General features: G+C 33.2%; 1 protein-coding gene across 1 annotated transcript in view; it reads left to right on the top strand.

Annotated features, from left to right (window-relative positions):
- Positions 1–27,127, top strand: part of LOC107455053 (uncharacterized) — a 295,610-nt gene that overhangs the window by 85,290 nt on the left and 183,193 nt on the right. The gene's annotated exons all lie outside the window — the stretch shown is intronic.

Here is a 27,127-nt window from a genome sequence, read left to right as displayed (position 1 = left end):
TAAAATGTAGAAAATCATTGCATTCCTATTTTCAAAAAGCATAATTGGGTTAAAATTGCAGAATCTGATAAAATTATTAGCCACTAGATGGCGCCTCATAATGAAAATGTAAATCAGAGCCGCTAGATGGCGTCTTGTAATGAAAATGTAAATCACAGCCGCTAGATGGCGTCTTATAATGAAAATGTAAATCAGAGCCGCTAGATGGCGTCTTATAATGAAAATGTAATTCAGAGCCGCTAGATGGCGTCTTATAATGTAAATGTTATATAGATTGATTTAAAAATGCAATGAAGGCAGATGTAAGCCTATTGTTTAAAAATAAAACTTTGTTATTGTTTGTAACGGGAGGACATCTTTGAATTTTTCAAAAATAGCGATACGAATGATCGCCGTGGAACGTTTTTTTGCCTCAAAAGTATCGCGACCTTTTACTTTCTCTAAAAAACCAAATAATTCTCTATAAATGGTCTCTATAATAGTTCTTTTTAAAAAATTTTTTGTTGCTTTTTCTATTAATAAGTAACAGAATATTTCACAGCAGTAGTTAGTAAATTGTGCAAAAGGGAAGCAAGTTGTTCCACTACACATTTTTTCAAGTCAAGCAAAATATGAGCAGGTTATTTGACAGCAATAGGTTGTAAGTTGTGCAAAATATAAAGAGGTTATACCTCAGTACAGTGAATTCTCTGGGGAGAGGCCATTCTCCGTTTTACTTTAAAATGGTCGTTCTTAGAGGTTACCTCCATTCTCTTCAAAATTGTTATCGAAGGTTTTTGCAAACGATTTTAACTTGCAAACGATTTTAATTTTAGTCAGCTTCATTTTCTTGGCGCTGAAATGCCACTTCTGTTGGCGTCATGAAAAGACATATCGAAGAATAAAATTTAGAGTTTATAAAAATGATCCTAACTAATATAATAATGTGTAAAGACAAATTTACTAATTATAAATAATAAAGCTATTTTAAATTTTAAAAAAAATATTTTTTTTTGCTTAAGTCTGCATTTGATTTTATATCATAAAAATTAGCCAGCTTTAAAAGATGAGAAGAGGTTTTTTTTTCGTTTGAGATGTTTGTTTTTTTCTTAAATAATTCTGTTTTCTAATTTAACTTTCAACTCTAGAAAGTAAATGATAGCATCGTCTCAAGTGCACTCTGTCTGCAACCTGAGGTTGTATCGTCAAAAAGAGATCTCTAAATAAGAGTATCACGCAAATATTTTGAATACATTTCAATCTACTTAATTTGTTATGTTAAATTTTTGATTTTGATATTTGTTCGTCTTTCCTTATTTGATCTTTTCCGCATTTGGTTCAGATGCTTGCTCGGTCGCTGGGAGAGAGGTTTTTCTATAACAGTTCATGCAAAACAGTTGTGCAAAACTTGAGCAGGTTATCCTTTAGCAACAGTTTTAAAAGCCTCAAAATGTGATCAGACAATTCCGCAGTAACAGTTTATAAATTGTAGTGCATTTCTTTTAAGAAAATATGAATATAAAGAGATTAGTCGATAAGGTTCTTAAATTTTTTTTTACTTTCTTTTAAAAAAATCAGTCATTCATAAAATAATGTGCCTCATTGTAAGATTTCGTCGTACACTAACGATAAGAACTTTATTTTTGAACATACACCATTAAAAACCGGAATTCCATTTTACAGTAAAGAACTGGTTGTTTCAGTGTAATTTTAAAACTTGAAGAAAACTTTAATTATACTCTCAGATTCAAAGCTTTTCGTGATAGGGAAAACCTGCAAAGCGCGAAAGGGAAAATGTTCTTAATCCCCTGGATATTTTCCCATCGGAGCGCCATTTCTTTAAATTATGACATTTTAAACTTCGACCGGTTTTATGAGAAAAGGAAAAGAATGAAATCTTCCACAGTATCGTCTGCTCGTTTCGAGAGCCATTTTGAAGTTTGAAGTTAAAAGTACTAATTAGGTTCTTTCAATTCATGGGCACGGTTTGTGTTTGAGAACGTGAAGGGGGGAGGGAATTAAAGGGGAATTAATTTGAAGTTTCAACCATATCGATGAGCTATTTTACAGAAACGAACTTGTTCTGCGTTGAAAGTTTGGGTTGAAATAGTGAACTCTTGGGTTTATGCGAATAATAATTGAGAAAACTAGTTCTTGTGGTTCTGTTTTGCGAGATGGAATTGAAACTGTTTTAGAATTAAAAATTAGTTTCGTGGCGTTCGCAAAGTTTGTAAATAAAGTGCTTTATTTGTTTTGCTTTCGTTTGTAAATTTAATACCTTTGATGTAATTAACGCAATATTTAATATTGATAGTCTATCGCAAGCTTAAGACAAATAATTCTAAAAGGTATTTGCTTCAAACGTTAACTATTATAATTAACAATTCGTAACTTGGAAGATTAATAACTTATTCATGAAGTTATATCAAGTTGTTTCTGCTTAAAGTTTTAGCAAAATATATGATAGCTTTAAGAGTACTGTTATATGCATTACCACAGAATTAATTTAAATTAAAATATGAAAATAAAATTTTTCTTTTTCGATTTTAAGTATCGTACTTTTTTAAAGGATTTATTTAATTTTAATTACGTTTTTAACTGTAATGCAAGCGAGAAAGTTTCTTTAAGATTCTGGTTAAAAAATAATAATATTTATCATTTCTAAACCAGAATAAATAATGGTTATCACTATTTAACTTGTATGGCTTGAGTGTTTAATTCTAACTAAGACTTAGTACCATGACATGACTTTAACTCAAACCACGACTTAGTATATAAAAATCCGATCATTAGATAAAAAATGTATCCAGTTCCCTTTTTTTCAGTCGTCGATTTTTGTGATACAAAAAGGCAACGTAATTATTTTTACTTTATAACCGTCGTGGAACAAGAGACCCAATTTTTGGGTTTACGACTACTAATGTTCAACTCCGTAGCCTTGTCATTTTGAACCTAATCCAGAAGACAAAGGAACTCTTGGATCAAGTATTGGGAGAAATTTGCCTTCGTGGAGGACTTTTTTGGTGGAACTAACCCGCATTTGCGTTACATGGACAGGAAAAATCACTAGAACCTCCCACGGTTAGCCGGGCATCAGGGAGACTAACCCATGATCCGTCTACAGCTGAGGATATTTCATGTCAGCATTCTGGTCAGTGCAAGCTGGATGCGGAATTCGTATTGACCAGCCATCGCCGGGATCGAACCTGGTTCACCTCATTGGAAGGCGAACGTTCTATCCCCTGAGCCATCACTGTTCAGGCATTCAATTAGCCATTCAAATGATTCTTAGCTATTACATAAGGGAATTATAATTGATTACTTCTGGAGTTATTAATACTGCTACGAACTGTATCGAGAATATTGCTATAGTGATCAGCCGGTCATTAAATATATTACTAACTAGAAGTAATTAAAGATTACTATTCTGGCTATAAACCTTGTCGTCAGCTCCAGTTAATGATTACTATTCGGCATAGTTTTCACCTCGTATGTTTACCATTTTATTGATACAGATATCAATTTTAATCATTGATTGCTACACTGGTGTCAGAAATTAAGAGAATTTGCAGACTGGGTCGATTATCTCTAGAACTAGAAGACCGATTTTAATGAAATTTTATGTGTACACACAATACAAAACACATAACCATTCAACAATTGTGATACACACGCATGATCGTGCATAGCACTCGTTGGAGTTGGAAGGTATGAAACAGCAGTTGCAGAGTAAACAAATGGTTTAATAGAGGATAGGGTCCCCTCTTACAGATATACAGGCCTTCCAGTGTGATTTCATACTTATAAATAACACAGTTTATCATTTCCTGTGGCAATTGGTCTGAATTGTTCAGCGGCAATTTCATACCTTCCGACTCCAATGAGTGTTACACGCACGATCTTGCGTGTGTATTACAATTGTTGAATGTTTTGTATTGTATCAATGTATGTACAGATCAAATCTCATTAAAATCGGTCTTCTAGTTCTAGAGATAATCGGCCAAGTCTGCAAATTCTCTTCTTTTCTTACATCAGTTAATTTTGGCTACTGATTAACTTTAAAGCATTGGTTATAGATCCTAATTATAAATTTTAATGTTTACTAATCTAGTGATTGATACAATAAGGCAGTGTTTCCAAAAGTGTGGTACGCGCACCCCCAGGGGCAGGGGCCCCATCAGGGGGGAAGGTGGGCGTATGATGCGCCCATTTAAAGCTTGGGGGGGATTTTTACACTAAATAAAGCGGGGGGCCGGGATAGCCTGGTCGGTAGGGCGCTGGGCCCATATCCAAGAGGTCGTGGGTTCGATCCTCGCCGGCCGAAGACTCCCCGTGTAGTAAATGGTGACTGATGCACGTTAAATCTGTCGAGTCTCAAAGTCCTCCATGTTCCCACAATAAATCAATACCTCTGGGGGTACTGATCCAGGAGTTTCCTTGTCTTCTGGATTGGTTCAAAATTACAAGGCTACGGAGTTGAACGTAAGTAGTCGTAAACCCATGAAATTGGGTCGGCTGTTCAACGACGGTTATAAAATAAAATAAAAACTAAATAAAACGAATAGTTTGAGGGGGGATTTAGAATTTGCCCAAGAATGCGCCCAAGAGCTCGGGGGGGGGGATGGGGGCCACTGCCCAGGGGTACGGGAACAGTTTAGCGGGGGTACGTGTTCTTACGCGAAATATCTTGCAACACACGAAAATTTCAAAAATTTATATTTAAAAACAAAGCTAGTCATGAAAATTTACGATTACGTATTACGGAGTTATCAGTAAATAATTAGTGGTGTCAACAGCCAGCTGTGATTTTTAACTTTGGTACAATTTCTTATAGTAAAAATCACATTAATTTTTTTATTAGTGGTACACAGCTTTACAAAAAGTTTAGAAAGGGTACGCAAAAGTCATAAGTTTGGGAAACACTGCAATAAGGAATATTAACGTGGTTATTGGTGCTTTTATAAATTCTCCCTACTGATATCTTCTCCAATGATTGATTCTGTTATAAACTTAAGTTAGAAAGCAGTTAAATTGCTTAGAAAGAAATGTCCAGGGACGATTTTGTGTAGGCGATATATTCGAATTCCGGATGAAGGTGTTGGCCCTCAGGGACCACCTTGGTGTAGGCCACTGATGTAGTAACAGTGATCACCTCTCACCGAGCGATCCAAAAAATCGGAGACCACGTAACTCCCTCCAAATCCAGTTTACTTGTTGTTCACATACTTCGGTCAGCCACTTAATCTGTCCTTTTTAGAGGGTCGTAAAAAAGGAAGCAGGCGTTTTTCGCTCGAGATAAATTGCCCATAAAATCTTTTACCTTGCACCCCCTTGTGATGGGAAATAAACAGGCTTCCAGCTCTCTTTTTTCCATCCTCGCCTGTCACTCCTGATGGAAGAAGAGAAATTTAGTTTTGGGGCTCGTTTAATAGTCTGCCAGTAGATTAGGCCTACCACTTTCGCTATGGAAGATTACATTAACTAATGTCAGAAAATAGTATTGTTTGAATAAACTAAAGTACTTGACCATATTATGAGACGCACTATAAGATTCTGTGTAAAATCCTAACCTATCACGTGATACTATACAGCTGTATTGTTTTGACGAGACTGTTTGTACTTATGTTCGTTTATCAATTGTTTAACATGTAGTAATGCAATACGTTAAAGGTAAATACACAAAGGAAGTATATAAAAAATCTCTTGAATAAAAACCCATTACATGTACGTTTAAATATAAAAGTATTGCCTATAAACTCGTACAAAACGTGTCATTATTAAAACACTATAGTGCGTCTATTAATTTGGTCTAATCAATACAATACAATAATATATTAAATAATCTATATTTATATAATACATCGTCTAATTTATCCTATCGTCGAATTTATATTATATATCGTCTAATTTATTTAAAAAGTGATGCAAGTGCAAAACATTCTCATAAAAACAATAAAGCTGTATAGTATATCCCGATAATGAAGATCGCGTCTGATAATATGTCATGGGACTGTATATAGAGAAGATATTGATTGTAAAGCGGCTGTAAAATATCGGACAGCTCTATTGAGAGTCGGGAAATAATGATAAATGGGTGTTTGGTGGTATTGAAGGGTAAATGTTTTTGTAAGGTTGTTACCCGGAAAATATTGACTTGAACAATTATCATCTCAGGAACAGAATTCCATCAATTTATACATCACTGGGATTCGAATCTCATTGGGAGGTGATTGATATACCTCCTGAGCCACCATGACACTAACTTTACTCATTTTATTTTATATGTCATAACCGTCGTTGAACAGCCGACACAATTTTTGGGCTCATGTTCAACTGCGTAGCCTTGTCATTTTGAACCCAATACAGAAGACAAGGGAACTTCCGGAACAAGTATTGGGAGAAAACTTGCCTTTGTAGAGGACTTTTTGATGGAACTAACCCACATTTGCGCTACATGGTGAGGAAAACCACGAAAACCTCCCACAGTTAGCTCGACGGCAAGGGGACTCTTACCCATGATCCGTCTACCACTGAGCCTATTTTACGTCAGCACTGTGGTCGGTGCAAGCCGGGTGCGGAATTCGTGTCCACCAGTCATTGCTGCGATTCGAGCCCTGTTCACCTCATTGGAAGGCGAATGCTCTAATCTGAGCCATCACAATGAGCCATCACGGCTCTAACTTTACACATTAGAGACATTTAGCATCTTGACATATAACATACCTTTCGAGCTGCGCAGTTACAACAGACCAATCTCAGTTATCCAGAGGGCTTGCGCAGTATTTACGTGAATGAGGAAAATTTCACGCGATAATGCTAAATATCTCTATTGTTATTTGTAATCTCTAAATTAAATTAATTCTCTAAATTAATTCTAAATTACTCTCCCCGTCTAAATCTTTTCATCTTGCTAAATCATATTCTTCTTTAAATTCTCTAATGTTTTATTGTTTGTAATTCGTTATGCTATTGTTTGACGAAATTGTAATCAATAAATAGCATTGTACAACATTGCTCCACGTGAAATGTTGACGTTCTCTATAGTTGCAGATTGACATATCTATAGTTAGAATGAAAAATTAAACGGAGAAGCTTATTTGTGTACAAGACACTTGTTCTCTGCACGAAACATTATTGTTTTGAATCTATGAGAACTTTATTTGGGCCAACGCGAGGCGGGAACAATGAAAAATTAAAGTTGTAGTGTTTACTTTCTGATAGAAGGCGATGAAACTTGTTCTAACATAATAAGAAACTTCTTAAAACGAGACTGCCAGATGCTCTTCAAAAATTTTATATTAATCTGGAGGCGAGCAGTTAAATTCAACTTCGAAAATTGTAGAGTGATAGTGTAGTAATTCTTTAGCAATTTGTGCTTCGAAGAAAATGGGATGAGTGGAGAGCAATCGTAACTTTTTCTCTGTTTTTAACTTTTTCTGTTTTGTGTGTGTTTTTAAGGATAATCATTTTCGAACCATAAAAGAAAAAACATTTCTTTACAACGGGGATGCGTTTAAACGAATACGAGAGGAATATTTAAAAAACAAATGTAAAAAAAAATCGCCGAAAGGTTTTCCATTTTGTAAAATGGTTGTTTTGTTCAGCATCGGTAAGTTTAGGCCTTGGCATCATTTTTTTATTTTTTTTTCTTGCTTCAACTCTAACCTTTGGGACCGCGTCAATCAGTTTGGGAACCAGAAAAAAAAATTGCATTCACAGGTTGCCCATTGGCAAAATGGTTGTTGTCTAAATTTTTTTTCTTTTAATTAACCTCGTTATTTGTGATATTCACCTGAATAAATATTGAAAAAGATCCAGTTTGATCTGTAGGTTAGAATTTTTGATTCTCAATTAAACCAATAAAAACAAAAATATCGTTCAAATGATGAAATTCTCTTTTAATCACAACTCAAGAAGTACTTATGGCATCTCTCTGGTCCCATATCTCTAAAAATAAACTCACCAACTTAATGCACAACAAAATTAAGTGATAAAAAAAAAAATTCTAAAAAAAATTATCAAACAGCAGTGGTAGTCATAGCAATGCATGCAATGACGACGCATGCGCACTGTTTACTATTACTCTTGAACACAGTTGAAAGCTGTGATGACGTCCAAATAAGTTGCGCACGCCATGAAACCCAAAACAAGACCCATTTTGCCAATGGGTAATAAAGTTAAAGCTTGATACAACTAGCATATGACTGAAAATCTCTGATCACGACAATTTCGAAGTCCCACTATAAGACACAAAAACAGTATGTTGATTTATAACGAGTTAAAAATGAATACTCTTCCACTATTCGATTTTTTTTTAAGAAAATATATATTTCTACGAACATTTCCTTATTTCTCTTATTGACAAGTAACCAACATTCATTGTTATCAATGATATCAAATAATATTGTACTTTATTAAATTTTTCAAAATTTATTTTACAGTTTGGAAAAAAAATTCATTTACTTAAGAAAATCAAATACTTTTCCTTTTTAAATTTAATGAGCCACAATAAAGAAAGAACCTTTAAATTCGAGCCATGATGGCTCAGGGGATAGAGATTTCGCCTTCCAATATGGTGAACCATGATTAGAATCCCGGCGATGGCTAGTCAATACATATTCCGCATCCGGCTTGCACTGACCACAGTGCTGACCTAAAATATCCTCAGTGGTAGACGGATCATGGATTAGAGTTCCCTTACCGTCAGTCTAACCTTGAGAAGTTTTCGTTGTTTTTCTCTCCATGCAACGCAAATGCGGGTTACAGAGATGCCAACTTGCTCCGGACAGCAAATTTATATTTTAAAGCGGTAGTTTATTAACTGTGATTCTTGATTTAATAAGTCCAATTTAGTAGATTTTTGTCCACCACTATTTCTAAATAAATCGTAAGTTTATATAATTCACCACTTTGTAGTAACTTAGTCATGCTATACCTTTTTAAAAGCAAGCAAAAATAGTCAAATATTTACAAAATTTAGTTTGTGCTTATTTACCGTTTTTTTTAATTATTTTGCCTTGTCCGGAGCAGTTGGCATCTCTGGGATTAGTTTTATCTAAAAGGCCTCCACGAAGGAAAGTTCTCCATATACTTAATCCAGAAGTCCCCTTGTCTTCTGGATTGGGTTTTAAATTACGAAGCTACGGAGTTGAATATTAGTAGTCGTAAACTCAAAAAAATTGGTTCTGTTAAAATAAAATAAAACACCGAGAGAAAACCATATATTTAACCACCGGGGCTATTAGAAGAGATAATTCCTTCTCCAGATCTCCTTCAATACGAAATTGTTTCTTGGGGAGGGGGGGGAGTTATATTTATAAGGAGGACAGTCTTCGGTGTGTGGAGAAGGGTAAAGCTTTTGATCACTCTCTGATAGAAGGGCATGACAGTTTTCTCATCCTTACAGCTCACTTTTACCTGCTTACAGAAAGAGCACATCATCCACCAGTGAATGACATCACGGACACGCGAGGGGGCAGACACATAGTGCACAATTCAAGGATAAAGGCCCTATTTTAAAAGCTGCGTTTATGAGTGACATTTCATAAAGTAAAAAAAAGATTTATTGGGGATATGTGACGTAATATGTATGTACGTATGCTTATACTTCTAATTGCGTTTTAAAGGATACAAAGGAAAACAAATACATAAAAAAAAATTAAAGTCAATTTCTACTTAAGTCAACAAAGAAATTTTTGATTTTAGTTACTTTTTATTACATAATTATAATTTTTTCTTCTATATAAAACTAAAATTCATTCACTAAATTTAATGAATGAATTAATATTTGAAAAAACTGTATTAACATGAAATGTCATTCCACTACAAGTTTAAAAAGAAATGTATTTAAATTGTGAGTGGAGATGAATAAAAAGTATTTTATTAAGGATTGAAAATTTGAGCAAGATATAGGGAGAGTGGGAAACTAATTGTAGGAATTGAATAATCATTTTTTCATAATTTAATATAATTATTATTATTAACAATGGTAATTATTTCCTACAAAGGCAACAAATCGATTGCTTTGCATAAGAAATAAAATTTTATACTACAGTAGGGAACCGATTATCCGGAATGATCGGGACCATTGCTATTCCGGATAACTGATTTTTCCGGTTTTCTGAATCGCTACAAAAAGCCGTTTTTTTATTGTTAAACCCAACTTAAAAAAAAAAAAAAATTGAAATAATCTTAAAAAGAAAAAAAAAAGATGAAGTAATACACTAACGATTATTTCCAAAATGATGGAAAGGTAAACATCTTTCAAAAAAGAAAGAAAAATCCTAAAATCTTATGAGGAAAAAAAAATTATTTTTTTGAAAATGGCGGGAACATTTATTGAATTTCGTTCCGGTGTTTTGGTTTTCCGGTTTTCTGAATTCCGGTTAACTGGTTCCGTACTGTATTTCCAAATTGGCATTTTACCACCTTCATTAAAATCGGTGCATAATTCAATTTTTGTGTGCATATTTTTATGAATTTAAATAATGTAATATCAATACAGATCTTGAAAAATTAGAAAATTGTGGTTCATCATTTTCGTAAAAGTTTGTTGTCTAAAGCTGGACAAAGAAACAGTCATAAAAAAAGCTTCTACAACAGTTAAGCATTTTCTTTATACGGCTCGCTACAAACTAAATAATTATTAGTCAATTTTTTTCTTCAATTCCTATTATTAGTTCACACTCTTCCTATTATCTTGTTCAAATGTTCAATCGTTAATAAAATATTTTTTATTCATCTTTTTTTGAACTTGTAGTAGATGAAACTTGGTATTAATGCGGTTTTTTTCAAATATTAATTCATTCATTAAATTTAATGAATCAATTTGAGTTATATGTGGGAGAATTTTTTTTTAATTATTTAATAAAAAGTAACTAAAATTAAAATTTTTCTTTGTTGACCTAAGTAGGAATTGACTTGAATTTTTTTATTTTTTATGTTACTTGTTTATCAGCTTGTTGTTGGGTTAAAATGGTTCACTATTTCAATAAGCCTTCAGAAAGCCAAAATGTGTGTTTGAAATATTCACATACAGCACGTCTCTAACTAATTACACGATTTTTATTTTCTTTTACCATTAAATATATTTTCCGAAGAAAAAAAAACTAGAATTCAATTGCGTTTATTATATTCCGTTATTTTCTTTGTTTTTTTAAGAAATCAGCAAAATCAGCAGTACGTTGTATATATTATTTTATTTTATAACCATTGTTAAACTGCCAACCCAATTTTGAGTTTAAAACTGCCGATGTTATACACCGTAGCCGTACTCGAAAGTTTGAATACAGTTGAGAAGACAAGGGAACTTCTGGATCGAGTATTGGGAGAAATTTGCCTTTGTGGAGGACTTTTTGATGGAACTAACCCGCATTAGCGTTGCGTGGTGTAGAAAAACCATGCAAGCCTCCCACGGTTAGCCTCAGCAAGGGGACTCTAACCCATGATCCGTCTACCACTGAGGATATTTTGCGTCAGCACTCTGGTCAGTGCGAGCCGTGTGCGGAATTCGTTTCAACCTGCCATCCGTGAGAATCGAACCCGGGCCACTCCATTGGAAGGAGAGAATAGCTTATCAGATAAACTTATTCTGAAAATGTATTAAAAGGTTTTTAAGTAAGTTTATTGTTATTTTTTATGTAAAAATAACGTTCCTCTTATTTTCTAAAAATAAAAGCTACTTTCAAAAAACTTATTTATGAATTTTTGTTAAAATAATTGTCAAATTTTTTTGTGTGCATATTTTTATGTACCTAAATAATGCAGTATCTATACAAATCTTGAAACTTAGAAAATTATTTTTCACCATTTTCATAAAAGACGAAGAACAAAGAAACAGGCATAAAAAAAAAAGTTGTGACAAGAGTTAACTAAATAATTTGAAGTAACAATTAATTTTTTTATTTTATTCGCCAATCTAAATTAATGTTTCATACATAAAAGGGTTAAAATCGTTCACTACTTTCAATAAGCCTTTAAAAAGCCGAAATATTTGTTTGAAATATTCGCGAACAGCACGTCCGTAACTAATTATACGATTTTTATTTTCTTTTACCATTAAATATCCTAATTGTCCGGAGAAAAAAAAAACTAGACTACAATTGACCTTATTATATTCCTTTATGTTTAACGCTCTCTTTGTCCTTTTAAGAAATCTGCAAAATCAGCAATATGTTGTCCCTCCCCTCCTACTGCTGGTTTGAAATACCGCGTCAACAACAATATTCCCTATTTCATACCAAAATCTTACCCGGGGGCTATGAACCACACTATTCCAGGTGATCAGTACGGTGTGTGTGTGTGATCCCCCTAATCCATACCCCCTTTCTCCATTACATAACAGAAGTGAGATAAAAAAAAAACATCCCCCAAAGATGCCAGCATCTACGACATGAAAATGGTGGCTGAATTTGTTGGTAACTTAGTTTTGGTGATTTTTTTTTTCTTCTTTTCTTCGTTTTTACCCCTTTTCTTGACTTTTTTGTCAAAACGATTTTGGAGGGGAAAGACTTAGTACGCGACACGTTTGAAAAATGACGTGTAAGGTTTATTGTAATTGGGGGGGGGGGGAATTGTTAAAATATTCCGTGAAAATGATGATTTAGTTTTCCTTTGAACACTCCGTTTAATCAAGGAGTTGTTATATTTATGTTTTTCTTCTTTTTTCTTAGCGAGAATTGATTTTTCTTATGTTGCAATAGTCAATTTTTGCAAGAATTTTTGTTAATTAACGATTACGTATCGATAGTGATTATCGAAAGCTACTGACTAATTAAATTTACTCTTAATTACGATTTATAGTTTGCTTGAACCGTATTTTAAAATTTAAGACTTGATAAATTTTAGGCAAAATTTTGTTACGTTTGTATTAGGACTGGGCGATATAAGAAATTTTATATCGTGATGCATCGTCAGTTTTGCATCGCGATATAGCGATGTATCGCGATATAGTATTTTTGAAATTCATTTACTTGTAAGGCGCAGAAAGTCGGATTTCTATCAAAACTTCATACTCAGATTGATTTAAATCAATTTATGAATTTGATGTATATGTTTTGCTTAAGAAAGATATTAATTTTATATTTTCTAAAAATGATCGCGCAAATAACGAAAGATTTCTTAGTTTAAAAATAAATAATAAAAAAATAAATAAAATTGAAATTTATCAATGTACTTACCTAACAATATAGAAAGAAAATTTAAAAAATAAGTTCGTTTAAAATTACTTGTATGCTTAAAACAAAGTGCTAAATAAATTAAACAAACAAAAAAAAAAACACTTTTAAAACAACACTATTTTTTATCATTATTATTTCACATAAATAATAAAGTTAAATTGAATAATTACCGAATTCTGAACGAAAAAACAAAGTAAGGTTTAATTTCTTAAAAATAAAAACAAAAGAATTATGATATTCGATAATATATTCAACTGACAATATTGATAGAAAATTAAAAAGCACGATTATACTCTTTAATAAAACGAAGTACTAAATGATTTTAAAAAAAGAAGTCGCAATCGCAAACATTACTAATTTTTTTGAATAAACAAAGTTGATTGACTTATGTCCAAATCCAAAAGAGGAAAAATAAGTTTTGTTATAATTTTATTTATAAAAATGAAAACAACTAAAGATTTATAAATTTAAACTCAGTAATAAAAACCCACTAAATTATCCAAAAAGTTTTTAATAAATTAAAATAAAGTAAAAAATAGCCTAACAAATTTAATTACTTTTTAATTTAATTCTTTATGGGCACCTTAAATTAGATTTCAGTTTGTAATAAATTCAATAACGTAAAATAATACTTAAAACATATAATATCAAAATTAATTTTCACATTTAAAAATAAAAAAGAAAGTTTTGTTTCGAAAAAAAAATTACCTAATTAATTAAGAAACACTTCTTTATATATTCTTTTCAATAATAGACTACGTTCAGAACAAGGTAACGACGGCGATCACAAAGTCAGTCCCACTGAAAATAATCTACAAGAAACGATATCAAGTCGCGACAAAGTAAATAAACTAAGAGGTGCGGAAACGAACATGAGAGATCACGATATATGTTCTCAAAACTGATTCTGATTCTACCGCTCATCAATCAAGACCGTTTCAATATAACGATACGAACATCGTCTTCCCCAGCGCGAATTGGCATCGGAACGTAAGAGATCCTTGCGTGTCTTGTATCGCTATATCGTTCGTCTTCATTACTCGACGGCTTGAATCAGATTTCTGATGCATCGCCTGGAACGAAAGTCGCTGTATCGGACTGCCGATACAGGCGTTAAATCGATATGTCGCGATACATCGATTTATAGCTCAGTCCTAGTTGGTATATATTGTGTTGAGCAACAACCATTTTGTTCGGAAGCTTCCGCTTCTTTTCATTGCGAAAAAAAAAAGCCTTTCACATTCTTTTTTACGGAACTTTTAAAAAATTGTGAAAAAATCGTTTCAAATCGTAGCGTGTTTGAAAAGTGCTTAATAGGTGTTTATTTTTGATTTACGTTTTTAAAAAGCCCTTGAAGGTGATTTATGGATTTGTAAAAAGCGCTTAATTTTGTATGATTTAAAATTAATTCTTTTTTCCTTTGCCGTGTCGATTGTTGTGTTAAATTGCGAAAAATGTATGATTTTCATAATTTTTTCTGCAATGTTTAGCAGAATCTTGTAATTTTAATCATAATTATGTATTTTTTTGAATTTTATTGATTTTATGTTTATAAATTAAGAACTTTAAGCAATAGAAAATTTTTTTTTATTACTGTACAGTTCTTAATTATGTTTTTTTGGAAAATGATCAGAAAAATATCTAATTTTTTTCGTTAATGTATATGGTCCTTAATAGTTGACTGCTTAAAAAGTATTTAAAAGGTACTTATTTTTTGTTGAAAAATCTGGCTACGCACCCTGAAAAAAATATGCAAAATGTTTGGGTTTGTGTATCAGAAATTACCTTCTAAGACACGCTAGTGAGTCTACTAATTGTGACTCACAATTTTATAAACTCTCGTTTAATACAATAACTTCATTCACTTTTTAATAAAATCACATTATCGACAACAAAAAAAAACCTTAAACATTTTTCTTTTATTTAAATGTCCAAATTCCGATGCAGTTAAACACCAAATCACGATGGGCTTTTGTAGCAACAGTTCTTTTTCACAAATAAGTCTGCAAGCATCCAATTTTCGCCCCTGCCAACACTAACATTCTCTCCTCGACACGTTCCTGCCACAATTTGCAAATTTACTCCTGCCCCGGAACCACTTAACCCCCCACAGGTACCGAGGGCACTCCGGCGACAAGAACATTTTCGTACCATTTAAAAAAAGCTGGATGGCAACAAACCTAAATCCTTCCTTATTTTCGTCTGCATTTAAAAGAAGAAGTTGTTTCTGAAAAGATTCTAAAGGACCGAGCATAAGTAAGGGTTATCGAATTTGAATTCTGGGCTCCGAAGGGAAATGTTGCCACTCTTAAGCGTTTCAAAAGCTTTCTATATCAAAACCTTTGCTTCACTATCGCTTGCTACTTTTTTTTTTCTTTCCGCAGACGATTCTCAGGAAGTGGCATTACTTTTAGGCTTTGTGCAAACGAGAAATCTTGGAATTTCCTTTGAATTCTCTCGACCCTTAATACCGGATGGTTTATTCTTTCAGGAGCCTGGCAGACGATATGCAAGAGAAAAGGTATTTGAAAACCAAAGTAGGGGGACTATCTTTGGCATAGGAAAAGGTGTGAACACGTCGAATAAAAAAGAATAAACTTATTTCAAATGAATCAAAAATGTTTCTCTCGTAGACACACGCATTGTCTGCTTCGTTTTAAAACCAGAAGGGGGGAGAAAAAAAATCTTACGAAACTGAAAGATAAGTATTTATGTGTAAAATATCGTCGAATTCCGTATCCGGCTTGCAACCGACCACAGTGCTGATGTAAAATATCCTCAGTGGTAGACGGATCACGGGTTAGAGTTCCCTTTCTGCCAGGCTAACCGAGGGAAGTTTTCGTTGTTTTCCTCTCTATGCAACGCAAATGCGTGTTAGTTCCATCAAAAAGTCGTCTGCGAAGCCTTATTTCTCCCAACGCTTGATCTTTATTCTGAATGTTGTCAAATATATTCAGAATAAAGTTAAAATTCATCAGACTATAGGAAATTTTTAATAAGGCAGTTCTATTTTTTATTTTATAACCGGTGTTGAACAGTGTACCCAATTTCGGGGTTTACGACTACTAATGTCCAACTACGTAGCCTTGTCATTATGAACCCAAGACAAGGGAACTCCTGGCTCTAGTATCGGGAGAAATTTGCTTTTGTGGAGGACTTTTTGATAAAAACTTACCAGCATTTGCGTTGCATCTAGACAAAGACCACGAAAACCTCCCACCGTGTGTTTTATGACAATTGGACTCTAACCCATGATTCGTCTAATGGTGAGGATATTTTTGCGTTAGCTCTGTGGTCGGTGCAAGCTGGGTGCAGAATTCGAACTCTAGTCATCACTGGGATTCGAACCTCGAGCTCTCTATCCGGAGCCACAACAAATTGAAAGTCATGCTCACGACGCATGATTATTGAGTCTTGAAACGTGAAGATACGATCATTAGATGAAAAGTAATTCAGGGCAGTCCGTTTTTTATTACATTGCTGTTTGATTTACTAGGTATTTTAAAGCTATTTGGTAATTACGTTGGACCAGAATTAAAAAAGGTTGTATACCAGATTTTAAAAATGTGTGATGAATACAATTAATTTCTTTCCTAAAAGCTTCGAACCTCCATCCTGTGTTAATTTTACAGCAGCGTTGAAACTAAAATATAGCTCTAAATTATTATGTTTCTTTTAATTTAATATGAACAAAATTAAAAAAACAATACAGTACAGTATCTTTACACGAACTGTTCTTTTTCAACTTTTTATTTCCGCCAAACTTATTTCTCACTTTGTTTCATCTCTCAGTTGACCTACGTCAGAAAATAAATTCCATTCATCTTGCGTTTTTGCATTACAATGGATAATAAAAATTCAAAACAGAGACCGTGCAATAATTCTATGTTATAAAGGGACGAATTTATGCATGTGTGTATTATTATATTATTTCTGAATGCCATGGTTATTTTTTAAAAATATGAACGATTTATTTATTAAATACTTATAAATGATTTTTGATAGCTTACAGCTCCACTTAATACAAAAAAATAAATCTATTGCAAGTTTTTTTTTAAATATTTAATTATTTTTTATTCGTTATACACTCAACAATGAATATCGTGAACGCGGTAGCATTTTTGGACTACGTCAGTGTCTCGCAAAGTGTGGTACGCGTGCCCCCCAGGGGTAAGGGAATAGTTTAGCGGGGGTACGCGTCCTTATGCGAAATATATTTCAACAAACGAACATTTCAAAAAATTTAATTTAAAAACAAAGCTAGTCATGAGAATTTACGATTACGTACTTTCCTATTGGCTATATTTTGTAGAGTTAACAGTCAATAATGAATGGTGTCAACAGCCAGCTGTGATTTTTAACTTTTGTGGAATTTTTTTATAGTAAAAAATACATTCATTTTTTATAAGTGGTACCGGCGTTACGAAAAATTAAGAACGGGTACACAAAAGTCAAAGTTTGGGAAACACTAAACTAAGTAGCAAAATAAGTATTTCCGGGGTTAAGTGAAACCACGGGCTTATTTATCTTGTTCATTTTGAAACGTGTTTTAGCCAAACTATATAATTTAAAATGGGATACCTGCAAGTGACGTAGTGTTAGTATCTCGATCCTTATTGGTTGTTGAAACGTGGTATTTGTTTTCATTAGAAACTGTTTTTTCCATTCTATTTCGAGTAAGCTAAGCCCGTCAATTATCAATTCTGTTAAGTGGCACATTCTAAATTCTTTCACAAAGATTCTCTTTTAAAAATTTTAATTCTATCACTATATATTTACACAGAGATTTAACACAAGGACAACTATGAAGCCATGGTGAACACAAACTTATTATGCATCGAAGTTGCCAGGAACACGAAACAAAAATACATCACTGTTACAATAGAATTCATAAATTATAAGTCTAGGTTACGTAAAAGACTTAGAAGAAAAAGAAATATATTTCAATTAATTCGCTGGGCGATACTCTGATGTATAAAAATATATCTAATACGATGTGCCTTTTAGATAAAGCCAGAAAATATTTAAAAAAAAAAGTCTTCGTTTGTTCATAAATTTAGCTTGAGTTATTAAGAAAATGATTGCTTAGTGTGATTAGACACAGAACTCCTGTAGAAATTTAAGCACTCTAGTGAGTCGGAAAGTGGTTGAAAATTTCTCTTCGCCTGAAAAATCCCGCAAAATTTATCCCAATACTTGATCCAGAAGTTCCCTTGGTTCAAAATCACAAGGCTACGAAGTTGAACATTAGTAGTCTTAAACCCAAATTTGGGTCTACTGTTATAAAATAAAATTAAAAAGAAAAACTTTGAATAATCAAGTTGAACCATATTATCGTGTAATTAAGTAGTAAGATAATATATATATCAACTATTTAACACGCTCCAACATTTCTATTTTAACAAATTGGTCAAGATAGTCATTGCTTCAAGCAAAAATAATTGAATATGTAATAGATTATTTTTATTTTATTTTTCCGTCCGAAATATTTGTCTTAACTGTACAAAAAAAATAAGGGGGGGGGGTTATTTCGTGTTTTTTTTTCTATATTTTTATATCCGTCGTTGAACAGCCGACCCAATATCTGGGTTTACGACTACTAATGTTCAACTCCGTATCCTCGTCATTTTGAACCAATCCAGAAGACAAGGAAACTACTGGATCAGTACCTACAGAGGTATTGATTTGTTATGGGAACAGGGAGGACTTTGCGACTCGACAGATTTAACGTGCACCAGTCACCATTTATTACACGGGGTGCTTTCGGCCGGCGGGGATCGAACCCACGCATCTCATGTTTAAAATAAGGATGCAAATTATTTTTCATAGTACGATGCAAATGTGAAGCTGACCACAGCGAGTTGTATATTAAATAGTTGTTTTAAAAAATTTTCCCCCAAAATATACTTTAAAAAAAAAGCAAATGGAAAAAAATAAAGAATAAAATTCAAAATTGGCAGTAAAAGATACAAGCTGTACTTGAACACGCAGAAATACGCAATGAAATCGGTTTTTGAGTCGTTTACACCGACACTTCTCGTTTCGTTCCGAATGTTTTGCTTTCCCCTACTTTTTTTTTCTTACCCCAACAAACACCATCAGTCGTTTACAAGTCTGTTTATTTTTGCGCCTCCATGCTCCTCTATGTATAGGGGGGAAAAAAGGGAAAATATCCCATATTTTTCCCCCTATTCCACATTTACACGCTGACTTCATCCCAGGGCTTTCCGTGCCGGGGCTGCTGCAGAAAAGCCCCTGCTTTTTTTTGAGAGCGTCTCAAATGGCCTTTGAATGGACGAAACTGTTAAAAGAAAGAACAGATTTAAAGGGAGTGGTAGAGAGAGAGAGAGAGAAAAAAATGTCAGGTTTTTCTTTCTTTCCTCCCCCCCAGGAAATAACAGTTTTTCTATCTGAAATTCTTAATGTTTATAGATACACGACCATGCGATCTGGTGTTGTAAACACGTGATGGCAAAAAAGAATTTTTTTTAAAGTATCCATTATTTTTTTCCCATCCAAAAACGGCTTTAAATAACAGTTTGTGGAAGAACATGTTATTCCGTAAACAAATACTTTAACACGCGATGCGTGGCTCTATGTAATACACAAATTTTATTTAACATTTTTATCACCAGCTACGAAAATCTTGAGTTGTTTATTTGCAATTTCTAATAACTCCTCCACCCCTAAAAAGACTTTGAAACTCTCCTAACACGCTTTTTTTTTTTCAAACTTAACACACGATTTTCAGATAGTTATTAAATAGTTACCGTTTTGGAACTTTGAAAGTATTTTTTTTTCACCTGATGTACAGTGTGCAAAGTAAAAAAAAAGTACAACCTGAATAACTTTTAGTCTATTGATCGGATTTTATATCCGTCATTGCCGAGCCGACCCAATTTTTTGGATTTACTACTATTAATGTTCAACTCCGTAGCCTTGTGATTTTGAACCCAATTCAGAAGACAAGGGAACTTCTGGATCAAGTATTGGGAGGAATTTGTCTTCGTCGAGGGCCTTTCGACGGAACTAACCTGCATTTGAGTTACATGGAGAGGAAAACCCCGAAAACCTTCCACGGATAGTCAGGTGGACTCTAAACCATGATCCGTCTACCACTGAGGATATTTCACATCAGCACTGTGGTCGGTGCAAGCCGTATGCGGAATTCGTATCGACTAGTCACAACACCTCCTAGAAAAGAGTAGGCCTCTGCACGGGTTACCATAAATATCCTTTAGTAGTCCAAACGTAACGACATATGTCGTATTTTCAACCACTGCGCAGCTTAGTACCCCGAACGTTATGACATCTTTCTTGTTTTTCATCTATTGCGCAGTTAACTTCGTCACATCGGACTACTAAATTGATCCGTGCTGAGGCCTTCATACTTCTAGGAGGTGTTGCTAGTCATCTCTGGGATTCGAGCCTGGTTCACCTCATTGGAAGGCGAACGCTCTATCCCCTGCGCCATCACTGCTCTAATGATCGGATTTTCACGTCTCATAATGCAATCTTAACAGATTGAGAGCCTGACTTAAAATAAGCCAATTAATTAGGGAGTATGCTATTAGCTTTCACCTTCCAATAAGGTGATCCGGATTCGTATCTCAGCGATGACAGGTCGATTCGAATTCCGCACCTGGCTTGCACTGACCACAGTGCTGACGTATCCTCAATGGTAGACCGAACATGGGTTACAGTCCCCTTTCTGTCAGGCTAACCGTGAGATTTTCGTGATTTTCCTTTCCATGTAACGCAAATGCGGGTTAGTTCTAAGTATTATTTATTCTGAAGAGGCATTCTTTTAAAGTGTTGAATAGTTATGCAAGATTATGCAATTATTATACATATAGCATTCTTTCGCATGACATGAACGTGATTATAAGAAATTTAATGAAACCTAAAAAGTTTGTTTTAAACTTTGTTAAACTATGAGCAAATAAGACATTGTTTTTAGTATATATATTTTCCACTTAACGGTATCAAAAGAAGTTACCTCATAACAATTCAAATCTGTTCACGCATTTGCTATCTAGTCTTTTAAAAAATAATAATAATAAAAAATCGTTAATAGGATTTCAATTACAGAAGTACAGTTTTGCACCTATACCACGTCTTTATTACAATACAATTATTATTGCACTTGTAGTGTATCCAACACTTCAAAAATACAATTCGCTAGTATAAGACATGTTAACTCGATTCTATGATGGCGTACCTTTTTCATAGATGAAGGTTGACATTGTCGATAACACTTCCCACATTGGAGACCTTCGAACGAGATGTGAACACCCCTACCTTGACAGAAACTCCCACTTCGATTTGTCCCCTTTGAACAGTTGACTTACTACTTGTGACATTATCCACTTCCTCGCACTATTGCTACTCAGCCTCGATCACACACAACGTCGGCCTGTATACACTCAACAGCTAATGGCAAAACCGGAGCGACCACAACCGTGATCTTAATACAGCTCTCCCGGCTTCTCACAAAAACAGCAATGACTCAACTAGTGGTATCCAGTTCATTGAATTCTATCACAGATAAAATTCTGGTGGGGGATTACTGCAGTGTGTCTACCACTACAAAAATGCAATTCCAATTCGCTGGTTTATAAAGACATGTTAACTCTATTCTATGTAGGGGTACCTTTTCATAGATGAAGGTTGACATTGTCGATAAAACTCTTCCCACACTATTTCATTGTTTATAGCAATACGCGAGGAAACTACTTAAAAAGTACTCAAAATTGTAACATATAAAAAAACGGTCCTTTCATCATATAATCAGATGTCAACATTGTAGCTACAATGAGATACCCGTTAGTGACGTAGTGTGGGTATCTCGATCCTGATAGGTTGTTGAAAAGTGACATTGTTTTACGTTAGCAACTGTTCTTTCTATTTCTATTTCGTGTAAACTAAGCCCGTCAAGTATCAATTCTCTTAAATGGCACATTCTAAATTCTTTCACAAAGATGATTTTTTTTTAAAATTTCAATTCTATCACGATATATTTACCATGACACTTAACACAAAGACAGGCACGAAGCCACGTGGAACAAACTAATTTTGCATCGATGTACACAAAACAAAATACATCACGGTTACCGTAAAGTACATAAACAAATAATAAATAGAAGTTAAGAAAAAGAAGTAGACAAGAAAGAATTATATTTCAACGATGCGCCATACGGCTCTATATTTAATTAATTTAACGTTGACTAACATTCTAACTTACGTGGAGAAACTTAGCTGAACTTTAATACGCCATTTTGCTGATTAAGAGTATATGGCGCTGACGTCATAGGTCATGTGGGTATTGTGATCTCCTTCATCTTGAAGTACCTAATTCTGTGCACTGAAAAGTTTTTGCGATAAGTTTAACTTTTAATAAATATTGAACCAATTCTCGAATGTTATTTTTTTTTATTCCATCGTACTCTTTGTACCTTCGTAATTTCAAGTTTCTTAGTGTTACAGTTTTTACAACTCAAAGCAAAATATAACATGAAATTGAGAGCGGAAAACAGCAACGCAAAAGATTTTTTTGCTATGTAAAATATGAAAGAAGAAAAAGAACTATAAAATTATGAGATATTTAAGGATATATTAAAATATTTATGTATTATACATTTCTTTAAGAAATTGAAAATGCTCGTGAAACAATGTTTTAAGAGATTTTAAATAATAATAAAGCATAACTGTTTTCAAAGCATTTAAAAAACATTTATGCATTATTATTGTTAGAAATGATTTATCATATTTATGAAACAAATGCGTGTAAGACAAAAAAATATTTTTAAATGATTACGAGATTAAAATTATTGATAAAATATATATTTCTTTAAAGGAGCGTAACTATTTATAAAGCATAAATGTTTTACTTAAATGTTTTTAAGAAATTAAAATACTAATGGAACAAATATTTTTTACAAATTAAAAATTCCTTTAAAAATAAATGTGATGTTTTGTGATTCGAAATTAAATTTTTTTAAAATATAATATTTAATTTAATATAGACTTTACAATAAAAGAAAAATCTATACTATTTCTAAAAGATAATCGATTCCTAAATACAACACAATTGATTTATCTTTATGTGTGAGTCGATTATAAAAGAAGTTACAAATAACATGTTAAGTACGTTGTTCCCGAAAGCTTCCAGTAATTAGAAAATAAATCAATAAAATATCTTTTTCTCTTCATCAGTGATCTCTCTTACTGAACAGAAAGAGGAACAGTTACGGTTACAGTTATTGGAAGGAGTTTTTGCAAACGATGCAATAACGCAAAAATATTCTCCGGTGAGTTTAAATGCGAGAATCCTGTAACAAAATAAGCGAAAAATAAGCTGCGCTAGGATGCGAGCGAATAAGTCTAGGAAGAACACAATATTTCGTAACATATTTCGGAACATTTTTGCAATTCCCCCCCTGTTATTTTTTCTCCCTCGATGTAGGCTAAAAACTGTTTTGTCATCAATAGCTGTTTTCCCGAGAGCTCATCAATTGTGTTTTGCATCTTCATCATTGCCAACAGATGAAAAATAAATCGCGAAGAAAATAAAAAGTCCCAGCAGATGGTAAAGAATCGTTTGCGCCTAAATGATGATCTTGCATAGGAAAAAGAAATTTCACCAACAACAAAGAATGTTTTTACTTTTCCTATGTCGCATTTGAAATTGAACTTGATTTGTTTATTCTGTGGTTTACCAACGTGTTTTAAAACATGGATTTCATGTTAGTATTTTATTTCAGCATGGAGTATGAAATTCTAATTTTTACTTCTATAAATAACTTTTATCCGTGCTCTATTCAAAAAGTGTGTTTTTTTGGTGTAATTTAAATAGTAAATTTTTACGATATTATTAATATAGAAAAAGAGTATTTTTTTTTGTACCATTATATCTTACGTGGTGCGTTCGCTTTCCTATTAGGTGAACCGGGTTCAAATCCCGGAGAAGGCCGGTTTATTCGAATTCCGCACCCGACTCGCCACAATGCTTACGTAAAATATTTTCAGTGGCAGACAGATCATGGGTTAAATCCCCTTGCCATCAGGCTAACCGTGTGAGGTTTTTGTGGTTTTTCTCTCCATGCAACGCAAATGCAAGTTATTTCCATGAAAAATTCCTCCACTAATGTAAATTTCTCCCAGTTCTTCAGGCAGGAGTTCCCTTGTCTTCTGAAATGGGTTCAAAATTACAAAGATACGGAACTGAACCTTTGTAGCCGTGGTCTGAAAATTCGGTTGGCTGTTCAACGACGGTTATTAAATAAAATAAAATTCCTAAGAGAATATTTGAGAACTTACTTTTTTCCCTTTTTAATCATTAAGAAAATATTTTCGTTTGAGAATCTCTGCAAAGGAGTTTTGTTCTTAGAATATTAAGTTGAAAGATTTAAAACATTGAGTTTTCAAAGATCTGTTTAGAAATTTTACTACCATTTTTCAAAGTTTTAAGAGGACAGTGGTCAGCTTGGCATTCGTGGATTGACGCATTTTGCGTGAGGCGAGAGTCTATTGACCCTCGTGATTGTATTAAACTCTGATAGGTTTGTCAGAATTAAATAGCTTCATAAATTGAATTATTTTTTTTTATAGAAAGAATATAAACTAGTTTAATTAAAAAAACCAGTAGGATACTACGAATTGAATTGCGTTATTTATTTTCTTTATATTAAAAAAAATATTGACTTCAAAAATTAAAAAAAGCAATTGTTGCATTTAATTACGCTTATTTTATAATTCTCGGAAAGTTGAGAATTTTTTCATTCAATAATATATTTTTATAACCAATCCGTATTAAAGCAATCTTCTGCATCTACAAAGATCTTCTGCTCAAGAAAATACATTTTATTAGGTTTAAAAATTGTTTAATTTCATTGTTAGTTCTGGCGGGAAAGAAAATCGTCATTTAAATAGTTCATCAGAAGATTAATATTACTTTTTGTAACCTTTTATGCATAAAAAAGCGAACTCTAAGTGTATTATTTTTGATAATCTTAGAATAGAAACTATGCTTTACTGAGCTGAGGGCTCTGAAATTCGATTTTCTAGCAATATATAAATTCTCTAAAAATGTGTGGAACTCCGTAAGAATTATGATCAAAAAATAGTTTTACTAAATCTGGCATGCCTAATCAAGCATATCATCGCTGATAATGGATGGATTTTAAAGCATGCTTACTTCTTGACATAATAAATTGATTTTGGGATATAATTAAGAAACTATTTTGAAACCAGGAGAATTGAGATTTTTCGGATTACAGAATATTTAAACAATTTCTTGCTATTTTGTTTTAAAGTTTTTCGAAATTCAAACTCAAATCGAATTAAAAAAAAGCATTAAGAGTTTGATTTTTTCTAATAAATGGAATGGATGAGTACTATGAAATTACTTTTGATGACATTTAGAGAAATTGGATTTTTTCTTCTTATGTATACTTCTCCAATAAGATTTGTGACAGGAACTGTCACTGAAAATTTCAAAATACAATTAGCGTAAAAAAAGATTTTAGTATCGAAGATTAGGTAAATAACGCAAAATGAGTTGTTTCTAACATCATTTTTTTAAATTTTATATCCGTCATTGATCAGCTGACCCAATTTTTGAGGTTTACGACATCTAATGTTCAACTCAGTAGCCTCTTAATCTTGAACCCAATCTAGAAGAGAATGAAACTCCTGGATCAAGTATTGGGAGAAATTTTTCGTTCTTGGAGGACTTTTTGATGGAACTAACCCTCATTTGCATTACATGCAGAGGCAGACCACGAGAACCTCCCACGGTTAGCCTGACGGCAAGGGGACTCTCACCCATAATCTGTCTACCACTGAGGATATTTCACGTCAGCACTGTAGTCGGTGCAAGCCGGTTGCGGAATTCGTATCGACCAGCCATCACCGGGATTCGAACCAGTTCACCTCATTGGAAGGCGAACGCTCTATTGTCTGAGCCATCCAGACTCTTCTAATACCATTTGCCAATATCAACTAGCATGATCGATAAACCATGAGAATTTAAAGCAGAGGTTGCGTTTCTTGTTTTTAAGTGGCGCTTTCTATGGCCAAGAATACGACTTCAACCACACATACGTCACAGCCCGTTTATAGGGCGGACCCGTTAGTACATACTTTCATTCATCCATAGATCGTAATTTTGACCTGAACCAGCGAACGATCCATCTCCAATTCAGTATCTCCAGATGTACTGATTTGTTATGGGAATATGGAGGACTTTGTGACCACACATATTTAACGTGCTCCAGTTCCAATGCTCCAGCGAGTGTTGCTCCTAATCATGAGTGTGTATTACAATTGTTGAATGGCTATTTCTTTTGTATTGTATGAATGCATGAACTTATCGAATTTCATTAAAATCGGTCCAGTAGCTCTAGAGATAATTGATAAAGTCTGCAAATTCCTTTAATTTCTTACATTATTGTATTTATATGAATATATTTAAAAGTAGTTTTCCATGATATATTACGCAATATGTAACAATATATTTCATAAAAATCCAAAATCAGTAGTAGAACAATTTTGAAAACTATTTATGTAAAACTAAAAATTATGATGAAAAGTATGATTTACCATTGGCGTAATCGAAGTATGCAATATTAAGTACTATCTTGAAAATTTTTGAATCAGTATAATTGAGTTTAAGCAGCGAATTGAAAGATACAAATAAACTCCGATACGCATTATATTTTAAAATAAAATCGAACATAAACAAAATAAATACCTGACATTTGAAATAATTTTTTTTATTTTATTGAATAACATTAATAAGTACTTTTTTATAAATGTAATATTAAAATACTTTTAGTGAAAAAAAAATACTATATTTTCTTATGTTAATTTACTTTTTACGTGATAGAATTCCTTTGAAACTTAGAATGATCTTTCTCATTTTGTTATTTATGTCAACAGTAAATTAATTCCTTTATTTTCATGAGCAA

The sequence above is a fragment of the Parasteatoda tepidariorum genome, chromosome 3 (genome assembly GCF_982258835.1).
Source record: "Parasteatoda tepidariorum strain Cologne lab strain chromosome 3, Ptep-v5.0, whole genome shotgun sequence".
In the NCBI taxonomy this organism is placed as follows: domain Eukaryota; kingdom Metazoa; phylum Arthropoda; class Arachnida; order Araneae; family Theridiidae; genus Parasteatoda; species Parasteatoda tepidariorum.
Note: the sequence above shows the minus strand (reverse complement) of the source record. Positions and strands in the feature narration are given on the sequence as shown.